This window comes from Haliotis cracherodii, unplaced genomic scaffold, assembly GCF_022045235.1.
Source record: "Haliotis cracherodii isolate W230 unplaced genomic scaffold, xgHalCrac1.p SCAF_5, whole genome shotgun sequence".
NCBI classification, from domain to species: domain Eukaryota; kingdom Metazoa; phylum Mollusca; class Gastropoda; order Lepetellida; family Haliotidae; genus Haliotis; species Haliotis cracherodii.
The window spans coordinates 10,740,074-10,757,650 of record NW_027266308.1 but is presented as its reverse complement, the minus strand read 5'-3'; the positions used below and the strand labels follow the sequence as shown (position 1 = coordinate 10,757,650).

The 17,577-nt window shown below is 38.0% G+C and overlaps 1 protein-coding gene across 1 annotated transcript in view; it reads left to right on the top strand.

Annotated features, from left to right (window-relative positions):
* Window positions 1-1,228: 1,228 nt before the first annotated feature.
* LOC139442916 (transmembrane protein 160-like) overlaps window positions 1,229-17,577 on the top strand; it is a 36,355-nt gene continuing 20,006 nt past the window's right edge. Inside the window, exon 1 of the mRNA XM_071223837.1 lies at window positions 1,229-1,257. The gene's annotated coding sequence lies outside the window, so the exon portion shown is untranslated. The remainder of the gene's footprint in view (window positions 1,258-17,577) is intronic.

Here is a 17,577-nt window from a genome sequence, read left to right as displayed (position 1 = left end):
TATCATGAGCATCGATCCTCACAATTGGTTGGTTGTTTGGTTGTTTAACGCCACACTCAGCAATATTCCAGCTATATGACGGCGGTCTGTAAATTATCGAGTTTGGACCAGACAATCCAGTGATTAATATCATGAGCATCGATCCACACAATTGGTTGGTTGTTTGGTTGTTTAACGCCGCACTCAGCAATATTCCAGCTATATGACGGTGGTCTGTAAATAATCGAGTCTAGACCAGACATTCCAGTGATTGACATCATGAGCATCGATCCACTCAATTGGGTTCGATGACATGCACCGACCAAGTCAGCGAGCCTGACCACCAGATCCCTTCAGTCGCCCCTTACGGCAATTCATGGGCTGTACCCATGTGGGGAATCGAACCCGGACGTTCGGCGTGACGACCAAACGCTTTAACCACCACAAGGCTATGGTTAAATAAACATAATCAAATTTAACAACAGTTCTTTCAATAATGTTCCATTACATAAAAAACAAAATCGGTGTACTCTCCTTGTGTGGTACTTTATACATATTGTTCATAATTCTTTGATAATATTTTTTTCATAATCAGCATTTTGATTAAAATACATTAAATTGTTAAGGCGCTTGGCAAGTCATGGTCGACCATCCACTGTATTGCATCTCCTCTCTATTATTATGAATACCGCTAAAAATTACCATTTATTATCACAAAATCATTTGCGAAATTAGGAACAAAATCCCAGACATCTTACGGAGAGAGGCGTCAAAATCGGCTCTACTTGGTGTTCCCATGTGGTGAATTGGTGTGACGGGTCAAGGTTTTTAACCTCGCTAGACAAACCCCACCGCCAATGGCTTTGTCGGTTAAGATTATTTATATAAACAAATGTCAAATCAGGTTAAAAGTGTTGTGTATTTCATGCAGGTGTTCACTAGAATAGTCACGTGATGTCATGGTTACGAGTTTAGCCAATCGGGAAACACTTCCGGTGCACGAGTTTTTCCTGCGCGTAATCCAGATCGAAGCAGACGACGCTTACTTAATCAAATGCCCCGGCGCATGTTAAATTAATTTCAACAAGCTGTTTAGAATTCATTTAAAATCGAAATTCTCATGTTTATATTATTTACGCGCTACTTTGAACGCTGCGTTTAAAACTTTGGTCTGTCATATGCATTATGAAGACTTTTCACGAAGAAACATTTATCAGCTTGAATTCCTGCCCTGCCGTATGTTTTCATTTTGGAGAGGACGTTGAACAAAACGACATGGTAAGTGCAGCAATATGTAATTTAACAATCTGTTGGTGAACATATAATTATATAAACGAATAATCGCTGTGGCTGTAACGATTCGCAGATGATGTGATGCTATATTCGATACAAAACAGGCCCGTGTGTGTGTGTGTGTGTGCTTGCCGTAAAAGTCGACAATTGTCAATGAATGAAGTATATTATTTAATGTAAGAATACAGCATGTACATATAACATTGATTCTAAATTCTGTTTATGTTCTTACACCTATGTCGTTGGTGTTTTCCACTTAACCAATTACATAATTATAATTATATTTCACCCGCCTTACCACGGGAAGACCAAGGATGGGTTTCACGCATTTTAACCAATTTGGGTACAAGACACACACCGAATTATTTTTTTCAATAAACTTTCACAAGGAGAATTTTGTCCAACGCCTCCTCATTGGCCAACAACATGTACATACAGAATATTGGTTGCGAAATGACCGTTTTAACCATTCATTGTAGCTCTATCTAGTCCAGCTCTGCTATGAAAGGTGTAGTAACATCAATACATGCTGTTTTTTTTGTGAAACCTGTAAACTGTCGGTTTAATATCAATAAAACTTAGTATCAATTGCAATAAAAACGAGCTTAGCTCCATCGATTCAGCAGTCTTACACCGACGAGGGTAGTTGTTTGGTCCTGTAAGCACCCATAAACTTAGTACCAGTGTCAAAATAGGGAGGGGTGAGGTTAGATGTCACGTTTTCCTTCGGAAGTTTTATCAACAAATCTTCAGATTGACCGACATCTACATGCATACCAAGATTTTTTTAAAACGAATTTAGATTAAATATATAAGGCAATAGGTTTGTTTGGAATTTTGTTTTGTCAAAGAATAATCTAAAATATTTACTGTATATTATAATGAAATTTGAAATTGCCGAGAATTCTGTCGATGCATTAAATGGCCTGAGGAGCAAAGCTAGATTGTTTTTATATTTTGATGTATAGACTCGAACAGAAGTTTGTTACTGATCGTGATATAAAGATCAGTTGTCAAGGTCATCGGTTGTTTTGCGGTTTGTTCATTTATCACTGTGGTGTTTAGTTGCATAGTTTACATCTGCAATGGCTCTGTGAATTCTAGTACTTATTTTGTCTAAATGTGTCGAGTTAGAATAAAATGTGCCATTTAGTAATACTTTTAGTGTGAAGGGATTTATTACAATTTGGAATATATATTTTGAAATTTGAATTTTTAAAAATAGATGCTATTTAGGAGATAAACATACTGTGTTTTCAATGTAGAGCTAGGTTACCTGGAGATTTAACGCCGCTAAATTGAATTTAGAACCGAACGCGCAGCACCGTGTTTTCAGCACAAAATGTATTGCCACACATCCTTTGAATATTGAGGTAACCACATCTGTGCATTTTGTAACCTGTAATTGTAGATATAATTATTTAAATATGCCTACCGACAATGACTGAAAATAGTACTATTCTATGAATATTAGCTTCCGCGGTGATGCGGCCGTCAAACCAGCTGTTTCAATCAGAGGGGGTTTATTGTGATTTAATAGCCTATGACTGACCAATCAGAATCGAGTAAATTCCAAATTCATGGTAGAATTCATATTATTGTTTTGATCCTCTTGCTAAGTTTAAGAGTTTTAGAGTTGGCGGGGATAGATAATAGGTCAGATAATATAAGTCATGTGTTGAGGGAGGTTCCAGTTCTTACCCCCAGGGCTACCTTTAGGGATTACTAAAGAATGGACTTTCACTTTGTGTGAAGGTATATGAACCTTCAAAGTCTGGTCCAAACTGAATGAACGTTGGGGCTCGACTGGCGCCAGCAATGGCGGCGGGTATGGTGGCTGCATGGGGTATGTTCCCGTGTTGTTTCAGGTGAACAATTAACTTGCCTCTACATGTATTTGTGACGGGTGCCACCGGTGGTGCAGGATACGCTCACCTTTACGCGAACACCTGGTCTCATCACTATTCTCGAGTGATTCATAAACACATGCTCATGACATAGTCGGATGTCGTACAATCGACTCTGCTTTTAGCAGATATTTCTATTGAATGTGGGACAGGACTTTGTTGGATTGGGGTAGGGTCGGAGGCTTTAGATGGAGACTTAAGTTGTGGAGGTTGAAAGCTGTTGGCGAGTCGGACGTGTGTTGTGACGTGCTGATGTTGATGCCGGGATGTTGCTGTCGCCGTCGATGATAGTACTTGCTACTCCCGATTATACCATGAAATGATGTGAATGAATCATAATGAGTGCGTCTTTGGTAAGGGTGAAACGATACACCGATATTCCGATGCATCGCGATACTTGACCCACGATACGATATACGATAAACGTGGGCCCATTTATCGATACGCCACGATACGGAACGCAAATCTCAGGTACAGCGTTTCCTCGCTATTGTGCCTTTTAATAAACCGCTAATTTGGTGATAGCGCGCTAACGCATGGCTCCCAAAAACGTTCTTACATTTTTAATAAGCTCAGGTTTTACACCGACAGATGTTTATTCCCCATCTCATAAAACATTATCAGCTGATCACCGCAAGCACATAACACCGAAAATACCAGTCAATACTATTATTATACTATCTTGTTATTAAAACGTGTTCATTGTATATCTGGTCTTGTGTTTGTAATATATTCTATTAAGTTTATTCAAAATTTCGTTTATTATTGTAATAACTCATGTGAAATCGTGTGTGATTACCGCTTTTGACGCATTGAAACGAACTTTAGTTGCTAAATAATGGATACATATATTAAAAATGCCATACTTTGACTCGTTAAAAGTCATATTTGTGGCAATTTGGCTAATATATGTCAACATAACGTTTTCGCAGTCGAAATACATGTAGCAGGGGAAGTCCCTAGGGTGACTAGTCAATTTGTTCCATACATAAAAATATCCTGCAACAGCAATCACCAGTACCAAAATGCTACACTTGTGGTTCTTATAATTTTAAATATATATATATATTAAAAGCTGCAACTAAGGTAACACGATATTGGAATATATTATTCCTGCTAAAACAATAATTTCAGATACAATTTCTTCGACCATTGCATAAAAATTCTTTGAAGTTGTATCACTGGTGGAGTACATTAATTATTTTCTGGTGTTTGAACTTTGAATTGTTTTGAAGGAAAGTTAGAGAAAGTTCCACTTTGAAGCTGAACAACTTCAGTTGTCTTGATATTATAAAATAATTTTGACTGTTCCAAAATCATGCAAGGTTCAAACTAAACATGCTTTAAGTCTTGTTTTTTTATCATTGCGTATCGAGATACGTATCGTATCGTGACCAGAATATCGAGATGAGTATCGTATCGCGACCTTTCTGTATCGTTGCAGCCCTATAGTCTTTGGATGTTTTGGCTCCAGCTCAGATGCGTGAAACCCTATCATGATCAGTTCATCTCGCATGATTTAGTTAGTCTTTTAAAGTATTAGTTCCATTTAAGACACGCCACTTCCTAATAAAATGAGTTGTACTTTTTTGTTTTAGCTCAACTTCTTTAAGAGGCATTTAGAAGTTGGTGTGATGAAGTAAGACAATTTCTATGGATGAACAACTTCTTTATTACAATTTGTGCGACGTTTCGGTGTAGCTCAAGTTGAGATCCATCTATAGATCTCTTAGACGATGCAGATACAGACATTATCGTTTTCAATTTTATGGTTATTGAAATGAATTGGTCTTTTAATTTGTCAGTATCAGTATCAGCCCCATTCCTTTTTAAGATAAGTGTATCTTTTTTAGCTCCAGCTAAGACGCATTACTTCTATAATAATGAGCTAGATTTTTTGCGAAACGATCGTAGCTCTAAAATTATCATAATATAATGATTTGGTCTCTAATGTTTCAGCTCCGATTGTGATGGACCACTTCATGAGTTAGTTTCGAATGTTTCACTATAATGCTTAATCTCGTCGCTACTTTAACTCCATATAGTTTCGATATAGTCACTGTGACTTTGTACTTTTAATGTTTTAGCTCCAGCTGTGACGCGCCACTTCATAACGCAATTCAGCAATATTTAGCTAAATGGTGTTATTGGCCCGACCGATAAATCTACCTTAACTTATAATCTTAATTCTAATTCCAAACATATCAAAGTATCCTGTGTACATCATGTGTTCACTTTCATCCATTCATACACACACCCGCATTCAACTTTACAGAGTCACACTAAGTTACAATCATAATATTAATTAAACATAATAATAATGTAACAATTGAACACCCTTCACTTTATGATACGCAACAACCACAACGATAACACGTGGCTTTGTTGTCAAACAAATTCTTCCGTTTGTTATCGTCTTTGTTTTTGTTTCTATATATCAGTACGGGTATCTTGTCGCTAGGAGTAGGGGTAGATGCAACAGTAATATTTTAATACAGACTCACTTGTATCAAGCTTACCATCGGTTCAATCAACCGGTAAGCAACCTACTTCAAATAATGAGTAATTCAATTCCTCGATTATTTACAGACCGCCGTCATATAGCTGGAATATTGCTGAGTCGGCGATAAACAACAAACCAACAACGCACTGGTGATGACGTCGCTGTTTCAAACACATATACATTGTATCAACCCCAAAAGTGCTACAAAGTTCTTATAAGAATGTTTAAAGGGAGACAACTCAAGTATGGCCTTGCCACACATCACCTTGTTAATTGTTAAGTTCCTTAACAATTCATCCCAATTCCAATTTCTTTCACCATGTATTTGTTTACTAGATATGGCAAATAATCCCCATTATGTATTTAAAGACATCCTGACTAAAGCCTCACTAAAGAAATCATTTCCCCCGTTTTCTACCATATTTATCCTGATAAATAAAATGGTTAAAATATATTTGCCAGAGTTTGATTTTGGTTAGGTTTGGTATGGTGTGACAAAATATGTATATGATTCATTTTAACATAAAATTTGTCTGTTATTAATAATGTCTAGGTGTTTCAATATTTCTACTGGACTTTATGCACTGCCTAGCAATCGATAAAAGTGCCGGTATTGTATGCTTCCTACTTTTCTACATTAATCGTAATATGGAAGCACCCGAATGTGGCAAGTGAAGTCAAGTAAACGCTCTTGTTTGACATCTAACTGTCCAATAATTCATATCATTGGAAAGTACATATCCTGACGATGATAGACATATGACATTTATGTCCCAGTACACATACATTGAGAATTTTCCGTGGTTAATGTTTACTGGTCACCGACCAGTTATTTTTTTCATGTTGTTTCTGACATATTCCGTGTACAAAGTTGACTGTACCAATAACTGTTATTTTTCTGAAACTATGAGCAAATGCGCTCATTTCTGTCCGTAGAATAAAATTCAGTTGATTTCTGTTGTAAGGCTACGATAGGGAATCAAAACAGTGGAAAAAGTACTTTACCGTCGACTTACTGCACCAGTTATCGCCATCGTCTTAACAGCTGAAAACGCATCATGGTGTTGTTTGATTTAAATTTTCGCATGAAATACTCACGTGACACAGCCCACGCGTCTTTTCTAAAGTTGTATTTCAGCAAGGTGATTATGGTATTTGTTTCGAATCATTTTCTCACAAGTGTCCATTTTATTCATCATTTTCGGATAAATATTTCGCTCTTCTAATGAAAAAGAGCAAAAGTAAAATGAGATGCGATCACGTGTGCGCTATAACGGGGAGCTGGCGATAACTGGTCAGTACCCATATACAATCCCGATGAAATTGTCAGTGTTTTGTACATCAAAACAAAATTGACGGAAGTGGTCGTGGATATGATGTGTTGTTAATGGTTTAAATCTACCTTACAATATGCTTGAAACGAGATGTAATTGGACAATTTTAATACTTGAATTTGAAAGCCCAAGAAGCATAGAGTAGGCTATATTTAATACAAGGAAACGATAACTTGCACAGGTGAAAGAAGGCAATATTATTGTTTTCGCGGTACAGTTATAAGTAATATCTAGACATGTGAAAGAGAAAATTACGAAAATATGAATTACTTCGATTGGAGTTGTGTTCAGTGTATATACAGTTCATGTGCTCAAAACTCTGAACAAATTTGTTTCACAATGACCACTAGAAAACGTACATCCTCGTCTCAGCATGTATTTCGAACTTGGCTGCCTAATCTTTAATATCAATGGTTTTCAGTTATTATGTCTTTCCATTTTTCTTTTGGTCTAGCTAAACTACAGCTTGGAGGGAACATACACAATTTAAAATTGTGAAAAAAGAACCACAAGAAGGCATTCATTTTGCTCTCAGAAAAGACTTTCTCTTTTACAAATTCATTTTCTTGCTAAGGATGCAAAACAAAGTGATTATTACTAAAGACGTATGTCACGAAGTATTTGATAATTTATATAATGCACAGTGAAAAAAATAAAATGAAAACTATTTAAATCATCAAAACGAATTTACAGTTAGCCTACACTGAAATCATTTTGTCATTCAGAAATCGATTATGAATTTACCTATATATTGCGTGTAGATCTAATTATATTTACTGTTTATGTTATAAACCATGCGAGATTCTAATATAAAATTAAGAAGGTTGTTTAATATTGGGTCCATTTTGACAGCTTTCTCGCTGTAAAACATTCCATTCCCTTACTCAACTAAATGCACATTATTTTCTTGGAATATCAAACTTTTAAACAGATATGAAAAGCACATTCGTCAACATACCAAAATTAGAAAAGGCCACAAATATTCTAACAGTGTTAGCTCAGTGATAAACGGTCTCATTCACTTGTCGGTCGCCGTGGTAATCTTCCCATTCGTGATGTACTAGTCTACTTTCTAGGTCTGTCAAAAAGAATATATAATTATTTGGAAACTGAAACCACATGTATCCATTATACGACCACAACATTAGATCAGCTGTTTGACATGACGTCATCCACGTCACAACACGCGAGGTCAAATCATGCGCACCTGTCCAGACGACAAAATCACAGATGCGATTGTAACGTCATTGAACGAAAAAATAAATAAACCGCTTACTCACTGCCGACATATCAAATATGAGTTGAAGACTTGCAATAGATTATCATCAATAATTTGAAAATTTAGTATTATTTGGATCTTATATCCATGGCAGCATAATGGACATACGAGCAGTCGTCCTATGATAATATATTCCATTTTCTGAGGAGATTTATAATGTGTATTTTATAATGTGTATATACATACATAATTGATTATCAGTTATCTTGTACAATCACAGCATGTACCATGACTCACGGTAAATACTATTTCAGCAAACCAATCATAGCGCCATTATCACAGTTTCAATGAAAGGAAAAACAAATCGAAATCGAACTTTACAGCACATCGTATCCATAAGCGTTTAACCCAAATGCAAAAAAGGTATTGATGTCATCATTTAAGAACCAGTGAAGATCCGGTGGTATAACAGGTCTTCAGGAATCAAAAGCTTGCCGTAAAAGGTGACTATGCTTGTAAGAGGCGACTAACGGGATCGGGTGGTCAGGCTCGCTGACTTGGTTGATGAATGTCATCGATCCCAATTGCGTGGATCAACGCTCATGATGTCAATCACTGGATTGCCTGGTCCAGGCACGATTATTTACAGACCGCCGCCATATAGCTGGAGTAATGCTGAGTGCGGCATTAAACAACAAACAAACACGTCATATAATGAGTTGGTCTCTAATGTTTCAGCTCCAGTTGTGACGTGCCACTTCATATAATGAGTTGGTCTCATATCTTTCAGCTCCATTTGTGACGTGCCACTTCATATGATAAGTTGGTCTCCAATGTTTCAGCTCCATTTGTGATGCTCCAGTTTATATTAGTTGGTCTCTAATGTTTCAGCTACAATTGTGACGTGCCACTTCATATAATGAGTTGGTCTAAAATGTTTCAGCTGCAGTTGTGACGCAAGACTTCATATAATTAGTTGTTCTCTAGTATTGTAGCGCCAGTTGTGACGCATTACTTCCTATAATGAGTTGTTCTCATATGTTTCAGATCCAGTTGTGAGCACCACTTCATACTAGTTGCTCTCTAATATTTCAGCTCCAGTTGTGACGCGCCACTTCCTACTTGTATGAGCTGTTTTTTATGATTTATGTCCAGTTAAGACGCATCACTTAGACGAAGCAGATCAGTTTCCCAGACAGAATACTTTTTTCAATATTATGGTTTAAACTTGGCGCTACTTTCACTCCAAATAGTGTCTATAGTCACTGTGACTTTTACTGAATGTAAACATGTCCTTCTACAATTGTAGCTTATACCTAGACGACCAAGGTGCCTGGACATGGGTTACACATTGCAACTGTCCGTGGTCATGTGGGCTCCATTCTGAGAAAGCCATGTTATGCTGGACTTTCTCTGTGAAGAACGTGGTCAGTAGATATAGGGGTGTATTTTGCTGGTCCGAATGTTCCGAGTAGTGGAGAAAGTATAACCTTCCGCATCCATGGTGAAGTGTAAGAATGAGTTGCGGGTGCTGTCCACACCCAATGATACCCCAGTTACCGTAGAAAGGCAGTTGTAGTGTCAGCTGAGGTCGTCTGGAAGTCAGATCTCTAGAGCACATATATTGATAGATATTTCAGCACCACTTGTGATGCATCACTTCATATAATGAGTTGGTCTCTAATGTTTCAGGTCCAGTTGTGATGCATCACTTCATATAATGAGTTGGTCTAACGTATTTGCCCCAGTTGTGATGCGCCACTTCATATTAAGAGTTGGTCTCTAATGTTTCAGCTCCAGTTGTGACGTGCCACTTCATATGATAAGATGGTCTCTAATGTTTCAGCTCCAGTTGTGACGTACCACTTCATATAATTAGTTGGTCTCAAATGTTTCCGCTCCAGTTGTGAGCACCACTTCATATTACTTGGTGTCTAATGTTTCAGGTCCAGTTGTGACGTACCCCTTCATATAATGTGTTGTACTCAAATGTTCCAGCTCCAGTTGTGAGCACCACTTCATATTAATTGCTCTCTAATGTTTCAGCTCCAGTTGTGACGCGCCACTTCCTACTTGTATGGGCTGTGGCTTTTTTTAATGATTTATGTCCAGTTAAGATGCATCACTTAGACGAAGAAGATTTTTTTTCCAAACAGAATCATTTTTTCAATATTATGGTTTAAACTTGGCGCTACTTTCACTCCAAATAGAGTCTATAGTCACTGTAACTTTTACTGAATGTAAACATGTCCTTCTACAATTGTAGGTTATACCTAGACGACCAAGGTGCCTGGACATGGGTTACACATTGCAACTGTCTGTGGTCATGTGGGCTCCATTCTGAGAAAGCTATGTTATGCTGGACTTTCTCTGTGAAGAATGTGGTCAGTAGATATAGGGGTGTATTTTGCTGGTCCGAATGTTCCGAGTAGTGGAGAAAGTATAACCTTCCGCATACATGGTGAAGTGTAAGAATGAGTTGCGGGTGCTGTCCACACCCAATGATACCCCAGTTACCGTAGAAAGGCAGTTGTAGTGTCAGCTGAGGTCGTCTGGAAGTCTGATCTCTAGAGCACATATACTGATAGATATTTCAGCACCACTTGTGATGCATCACTTCATATAATGAGTTGGTCTCTAATGTTTCAGGTCCAGTTGTGATGCATCACTTCATATATTGAGTTGGTCTAACGTATTTGCCCCAGTTGTGATGCATCACTTCATATTAAGAGTTGGTCTCTAATGTTTCAGCTCTATTTCTGACGTACCACTTCATATTAAGAGTTAGTCTCTAATGTTTCAGCTCCAGTTGCGACGTGCTACTTCATATTAAGAGTTTGTCTCAAATGTTTCAGCTCCAGTTGTGACGTACCACTTCATATAATTAGTTTGTCTCTAATGTTTCAGCTCCAGTTGTGACGTGCCCCTTCATATGATAAGATGGTCTCTAATGTTTCAGCTCCAGTTGCGACGTGCTACTTCATATTAAGAGTTTGTCTCAAATGTTTCAGCTCCAGTTGTGACGTACCACTTGATATAATTAGTTGGTCTCAAATGTTTCAGCTCCAGTTGTGAGCACCACTTCATATTACTTGGTCTCTAATATTTCAGGTCCAGTTGTGAACACCTCTTCATATAATGAGTTTGTCTCTAATGTTTCAGCTCCAGTTCTGACGTACCCCTTCATATAATGAGTTGTACTCAAATGTTTCAGCTCCAGTTGTGAGCACCACTTCATATTAATTGCTCTCTAATGTTTCAGCTTCAGTTGTGACGCGCCACTTCCTACTTGTATGGGCTGTGGCTTTTTTAAATGATTTATGTCCAGTTAAGATGCATCACTTAGACGAAGCAGATTTTTTTCCAAACAGAATCATTTTTTCAATATTATGGTTTAAACTTGGCGCTACTTTCACTCCAAATAGTGTCTATAGTCACTGTGACTTTTACTGAATGTAAACATGTCCTTCTACAATTGTAGCTTACACCTAGACGACCAAGGTGCCTGGACATGGGTTACACATTGCAACTGTCCGTGGTCATGTGGGCTCCATTCTGAGAAAGCCATGTTATGCTGGACTTTCTCTGTGAAGAACGTGGTCAGTAGATATAGGGGTGTATTTTGCTGGTCCGAATGTTCCGAGTAGTGGAGAAAGTATAACCTTCCGCATCCATGGTGAAGTGTAAGAATGAGTTGCGGGTGCTGTCCACACCCAATGATACCCCAGTTACCGTAGAAAGGCAGTTGTAGTGTCAGCTGAGGTCGTCTGGAAGTCAGATCTCTAGAGCACATATATTGATAGATATTTCAGCACCACTTGTGATGCATCACTTCATATAATGAGTTGGTCTCTAATGTTTCAGGTCCAGTTGTGATGCATCACTTCATATAATGAGTTGGTCTAACGTATTTGCCCCAGTTGTGATGCGCCACTTCATATTAAGAGTTGGTCTCTAATGTTTCAGCTCCAGTTGTGACGTGCCACTTCATATGATAAGATGGTCTCTAATGTTTCAGCTCCAGTTGTGACGTACCACTTCATATAATTAGTTGGTCTCAAATGTTTCCGCTCCAGTTGTGAGCACCACTTCATATTACTTGGTGTCTAATGTTTCAGGTCCAGTTGTGACGTACCCCTTCATATAATGTGTTGTACTCAAATGTTCCAGCTCCAGTTGTGAGCACCACTTCATATTAATTGCTCTCTAATGTTTCAGCTCCAGTTGTGACACGCCACTTCCTACTTGTATGGGCTGTGGCTTTTTTTAATGATTTATGTCCAGTTAAGATGCATCACTTAGACGAAGCAGATTTTTTTCCAAACAGAATCATTTTTTCAATATTATGGTTTAAACTTGGCGCTACTTTCACTCCAAATAGTGTCTATAGTCACTGTAACTTTTACTGAATGTAAACATGTCCTTCTACAATTGTAGGTTATACCTAGACGACCAAGGTGCCTGGACATGGGTTACACATTGCAACTGTCCGTGGTCATGTGGGCTCCATTCTGAGAAAGCTATGTTATGCTGGACTTTCTCTGTGAAGAATGTGGTCAGTAGATATAGGGGTGTATTTTGCTGGTCCGAATGTTCCGAGTAGTGGAGAAAGTATAACCTTCCGCATCCATGGTGAAGTGTAAGAATGAGTTGCGGGTGCTGTCCACACCCAATGATACCCCAGTTACCGTAGAAAGGCAGTTGTAGTGTCAGCTGAGGTCGTCTGGAAGTCTGATCTCTAGAGCACATATACTGATAGATATTTCAGCACCACTTGTGATGCATCACTTCATATAATGAGTTGGTCTCTAATGTTTCAGGTCCAGTTGTGATTAATCACTTCATATATTGAGTTGGTCTAACGTATTTGCCCCAGTTGTGATGCGCCACTTCATATTAAGAGTTGGTCTCTAATGTTTCAGCTCCATTTCTGACGTACCACTTCATATTAAGAGTTAGTCTCTAATGTTTCAGCTCCAGTTGCGACGTGCTACTTCATATTAAGAGTTTGTCTCAAATGTTTCAGCTCCAGTTGTGACGTACCACTTCATATAATTAGTTTGTCTCTAATGTTTCAGCTCCAGTTGTGACGTGCCCCTTCATATGATAAGATGGTCTCTAATGTTTCAGCTCCAGTTGTGACGTACCACTTGATATAATTAGTTGGTCTCAAATGTTTCAGCTCCAGTTGTGAGCACCACTTCATATTACTTGGTCTCTAATATTTCAGGTCCAGTTGTGAACACCTCTTCATATAATGAGTTTGTCTCTAATGTTTCAGCTCCAGTTCTGACGTACCCCTTCATATAATGAGTTGTACTCAAATGTTTCAGCTCCAGTTGTGAGCACCACTTCATATTAATTGCTCTCTAATGTTTCAGCTTCAGTTGTGACGCGCCACTTCCTACTTGTATGGGCTGTGGCTTTTTTAAATGATTTATGTCCAGTTAAGATGCATCACTTAGACGAAGCAGATTTTTTTCCAAACAGAATCATTTTTTCAATATTATGGTTTAAACTTGGCGCTACTTTCACTCCAAATAGTGTCTATAGTCACTGTGACTTTTACTGAATGTAAACATGTCCTTCTACAATTGTAGCTTATACCTAGACGACCAAGGTGCCTGGACATGGGTTACACATTGCAACTGTCCGTGGTCATGTGGGCTCCATTCTGAGAAAGCTATGTTATGCTGGACTTTCTCTGTGAAGAACGTGGTCAGTAGATATAGGGGTGTATTTTGCTGGTCCGAATGTTCCGAGTAGTGGAGAAAGTATAACCTTCCGCATCCATGGTGAAGTGTAAGAAAACTGGACTTAGCACAGACAGGTTTGCCTTTTATAAACGACGGTGACATCGATAAGAATCGTAACTGCAACTGAAAATGAAAGGACTAAACTTGACAAGGTGACATGAACTTAGAAAAACACGAAAATTAAGACTACTCACGCTTTCAACATTGGCATCAGAATGTAAACAAACTCATTTTGCAACAACTTTTAGACATTCCGAAAGACAATAAAAGGATCTATCATTTCGCAGAATTTTGTAACGTTGTGTGAAGAAATAAGAACGTTGTGACAGTTGTTTTTCATACGTTTTTGTAACCGCGACGTCAGCACAGTGCGGCACTGTGCGGTATGCAGGCTGACTGACGTCCAGGCACCATGAGGGAAATTGACTTCAACTTCAACTGCAACTTCACTTTATTCTCCGGAGAACCACGCATGGTGGTATTAGAGTACATTTTGCATGTCAATCATTATATACAAGCAGTCAAAATGGCGGCGGACTGAAACAAAATATTGTAGGTAAACAGTGGTAGATATAATAAGCATGTCTATTATCTAAGTTTTGATATTACAGAGAAGATAACATTTATAAACTTTGCTAAGTTTCTTAAAACAGTGAAATCTGATGATGTAAACAACCGCCTATAAGATGCCATATTTGAAAATTTGGTTAGTTTTGTTGAAATAAATCTTTTTTTATTTTCATCAGAAGCAGGACAACGAAATATATAATGAAACTCGTCTGCAATTGTCGGAGAGTCACACAATTTACAAGTTCTAAATTCCCTTGGAGTATTATACCAACGCCCTGTCTCAATAGGTAAACAATGATTGGATGTTCTAAATTTTAATATTGGGTAGTAAATATATTTGGGCAATAGGATAAAGGCATCAAGTGATGGTATGGTCTTAATGTGTTTATAATATTGTCCCTTGGGACTTACTTCTATTGCATTCCTCCACACTTGGTAAAAGTGATCTTTTAGTGTAGTTTCTACTTTATTAAGCAGCCATGTTCTGTTAAAATTACCTGGGAACATATAAACATTACTTAGCCCACATGAGTTAAGGGTATTTTCAACAAACTTAAGCCAAGAATAAGAATGATTTTAACACACTATCTAAAGACATGAAATTGTACAGTACCGAGGATAACTTGAAGTGAGACAGGGGCGTGTTGAGTTTATACCAATAACTAATATTTCTTTTAGAAACATGGATGCGGATAGGAAATCTTCCAAATTCACCATATAAGAAATAATTCGGTGTGGACATTCTGAGACCAGAGGCTAATTTTAAAAACTTGGTATGCATATTTTCAAGTATATCTATTTTAACATGTCCCCAAAATTCAGAGCCATATAACATAATGGGTACAATCATTAAATCGAATGTTTTAAATACGCAGTGAAGTGGTAAATCATTGTTTCTTGCCATTTTCAATAACAAAAACGTACATTTCTTAGCTTGTGTGGCTCGAACACTTATACCAAATACACAGACGGTTCAGTATTCGAACTGTCTGCTATGAAGGAGATCAAAGGTAGCATAGAGCGTTACTTGGGCGACATGATTACCAACAATATCTGCTCGCGAAATCGATGCACTTTGCTGAACTCGCAGAGGTTTTGAAATAAAAACATAAATAATTAGAATTCAAGAAAGAGGAAACTTACCCCAACAAACTGATCCTGTGTCCGATATTGAACTAAATAAACTTCGTGAATACGGACAGCTTGGCGTCTAGTCTCCAGATACTGTTAGTCTATCAACAGCTATTCGACCATGTTACGACGTAAATTGTAATAAAAAGGTAAATTGTAATACTTGCAGCAAATTGTGATAACTTTGACGTAAATTGTAATAACAACGTAAATTGTTATAATATTTGACGTAAATTGTAATACGCAAATTGTAATAAAAATTGACGTAAATTGTAATAATCTCTACTTGCGGTAAAATGTAATAAATTCTTACGTAAATAGAGGTTATTACGCGAGTGTGTTTGGGGATGGTAAATATCCTGCATTAGGAATAAACATTGTATTTAGCGAGCCTTGGCGAGCTAAATACATAGTGTTTATTCCTAATACAGGATATTTACCATCCCCAAACACACAAGCGTGATAACCTCTTTATCATATAATGTCATTCTTTAATTCTGTGCTTTAAAATCGCTTTCCCTCTCTCACAAACATTACCGAAACATTGCGAGTTTCCTGGAATGCGCGCATTAATATTTATTACGTCACAGTGTAAGTGATGTGTCAGTCGGACAGTGACAGTAGCCAATATAGTTCCAACTGAAATCTGTTTCTTATACAGTGGCGAAGCAACATATACGCAAAACAACAATTGTTTTTAATTGCCTTTCGCGGCAATCCATCAGTCTGTCCGCTAGAGTAACTGCCCTTTGTCAAAGGGTAGCTACTCTAACCCTAGTCTATGAGACGGCGCGGCCACGGTCAGACGTTGTTGACAGTCGGTCTGTCCTGTAATAACGCTAATAAGTGTACTCAGATGTACACACAGCGACAAAACGAAACAAAACGGCCAAATCCAACTGTTTTGATTTGTTGAGAAGGTTTCATACCGCAGAGGTCTACAAGCACAGATATGGCTACTGATCCGGCTAGGCCTTGTGCCCTCGCAAAATTGTTTCGAAATTTATAGATATCTCCAAAGTTGTCAAAACTTATAAAATGCCTTAGCCACGTCACAGTTAGACACTGATTTTCAGTATATTAGAATGTTCTTTTGATAATGATAGCAATTATCCCTGTTGTTTATCCAGATTCCCGATGGTTAATTCTTTGTTTATAAACAGTGAAAGTAGTCCTACTTGACCTTTGATATTTGCATCTCTATCCGCATATGACCCCAACGGATATCGTTTTTATCCGTTGGGTTTATCCTGCCGAGAAACCTACCCATTATATGATAAATTGTAATAACCTCCAAGACGCCAATTGACTAGAAATGATCTTTGTCAGTTGAGCTTGTGTTTCACATGTACAATTCGAGAAATACTGTGTATGATGACAAACGTACAAAACTGTTAAGTTAGGGATAGTTGGTATAGGCTTTATCGTACAATCGTCAACATAGTGAAAGACATTTATTGGAAGTGATGTGATGTTTGTGGCATGCTATCATCTACCTAGAAGATACTACCATCTGCGTAGAAAATACTATCATCTACGTAGAGGGCGGTCGGGTAGCCTAGTGGTTAAAGCGTTCGCTCGTCACGCCGAAGACCCGGGTTCGATTCCCAACATGGGTACAATGTGTGAACCCCATTTCTGGTGTCCCCCGCCGTGATATTCTGGAATATTGCTAAAGGCGGCGTAAAACCATACTCACTCATTCATCTAGATAGTATCGTCCACTTACATACCTTCATCTACGTACATGATACTGTCATCTACAGTATGTAGAAGTGCAGTCATATATGTGATACCAATGACATAGAGCTCACATTTACTGTCATTACATACACACCTACATGCGCGCACACGCACACACACACACACACACACACACACACAC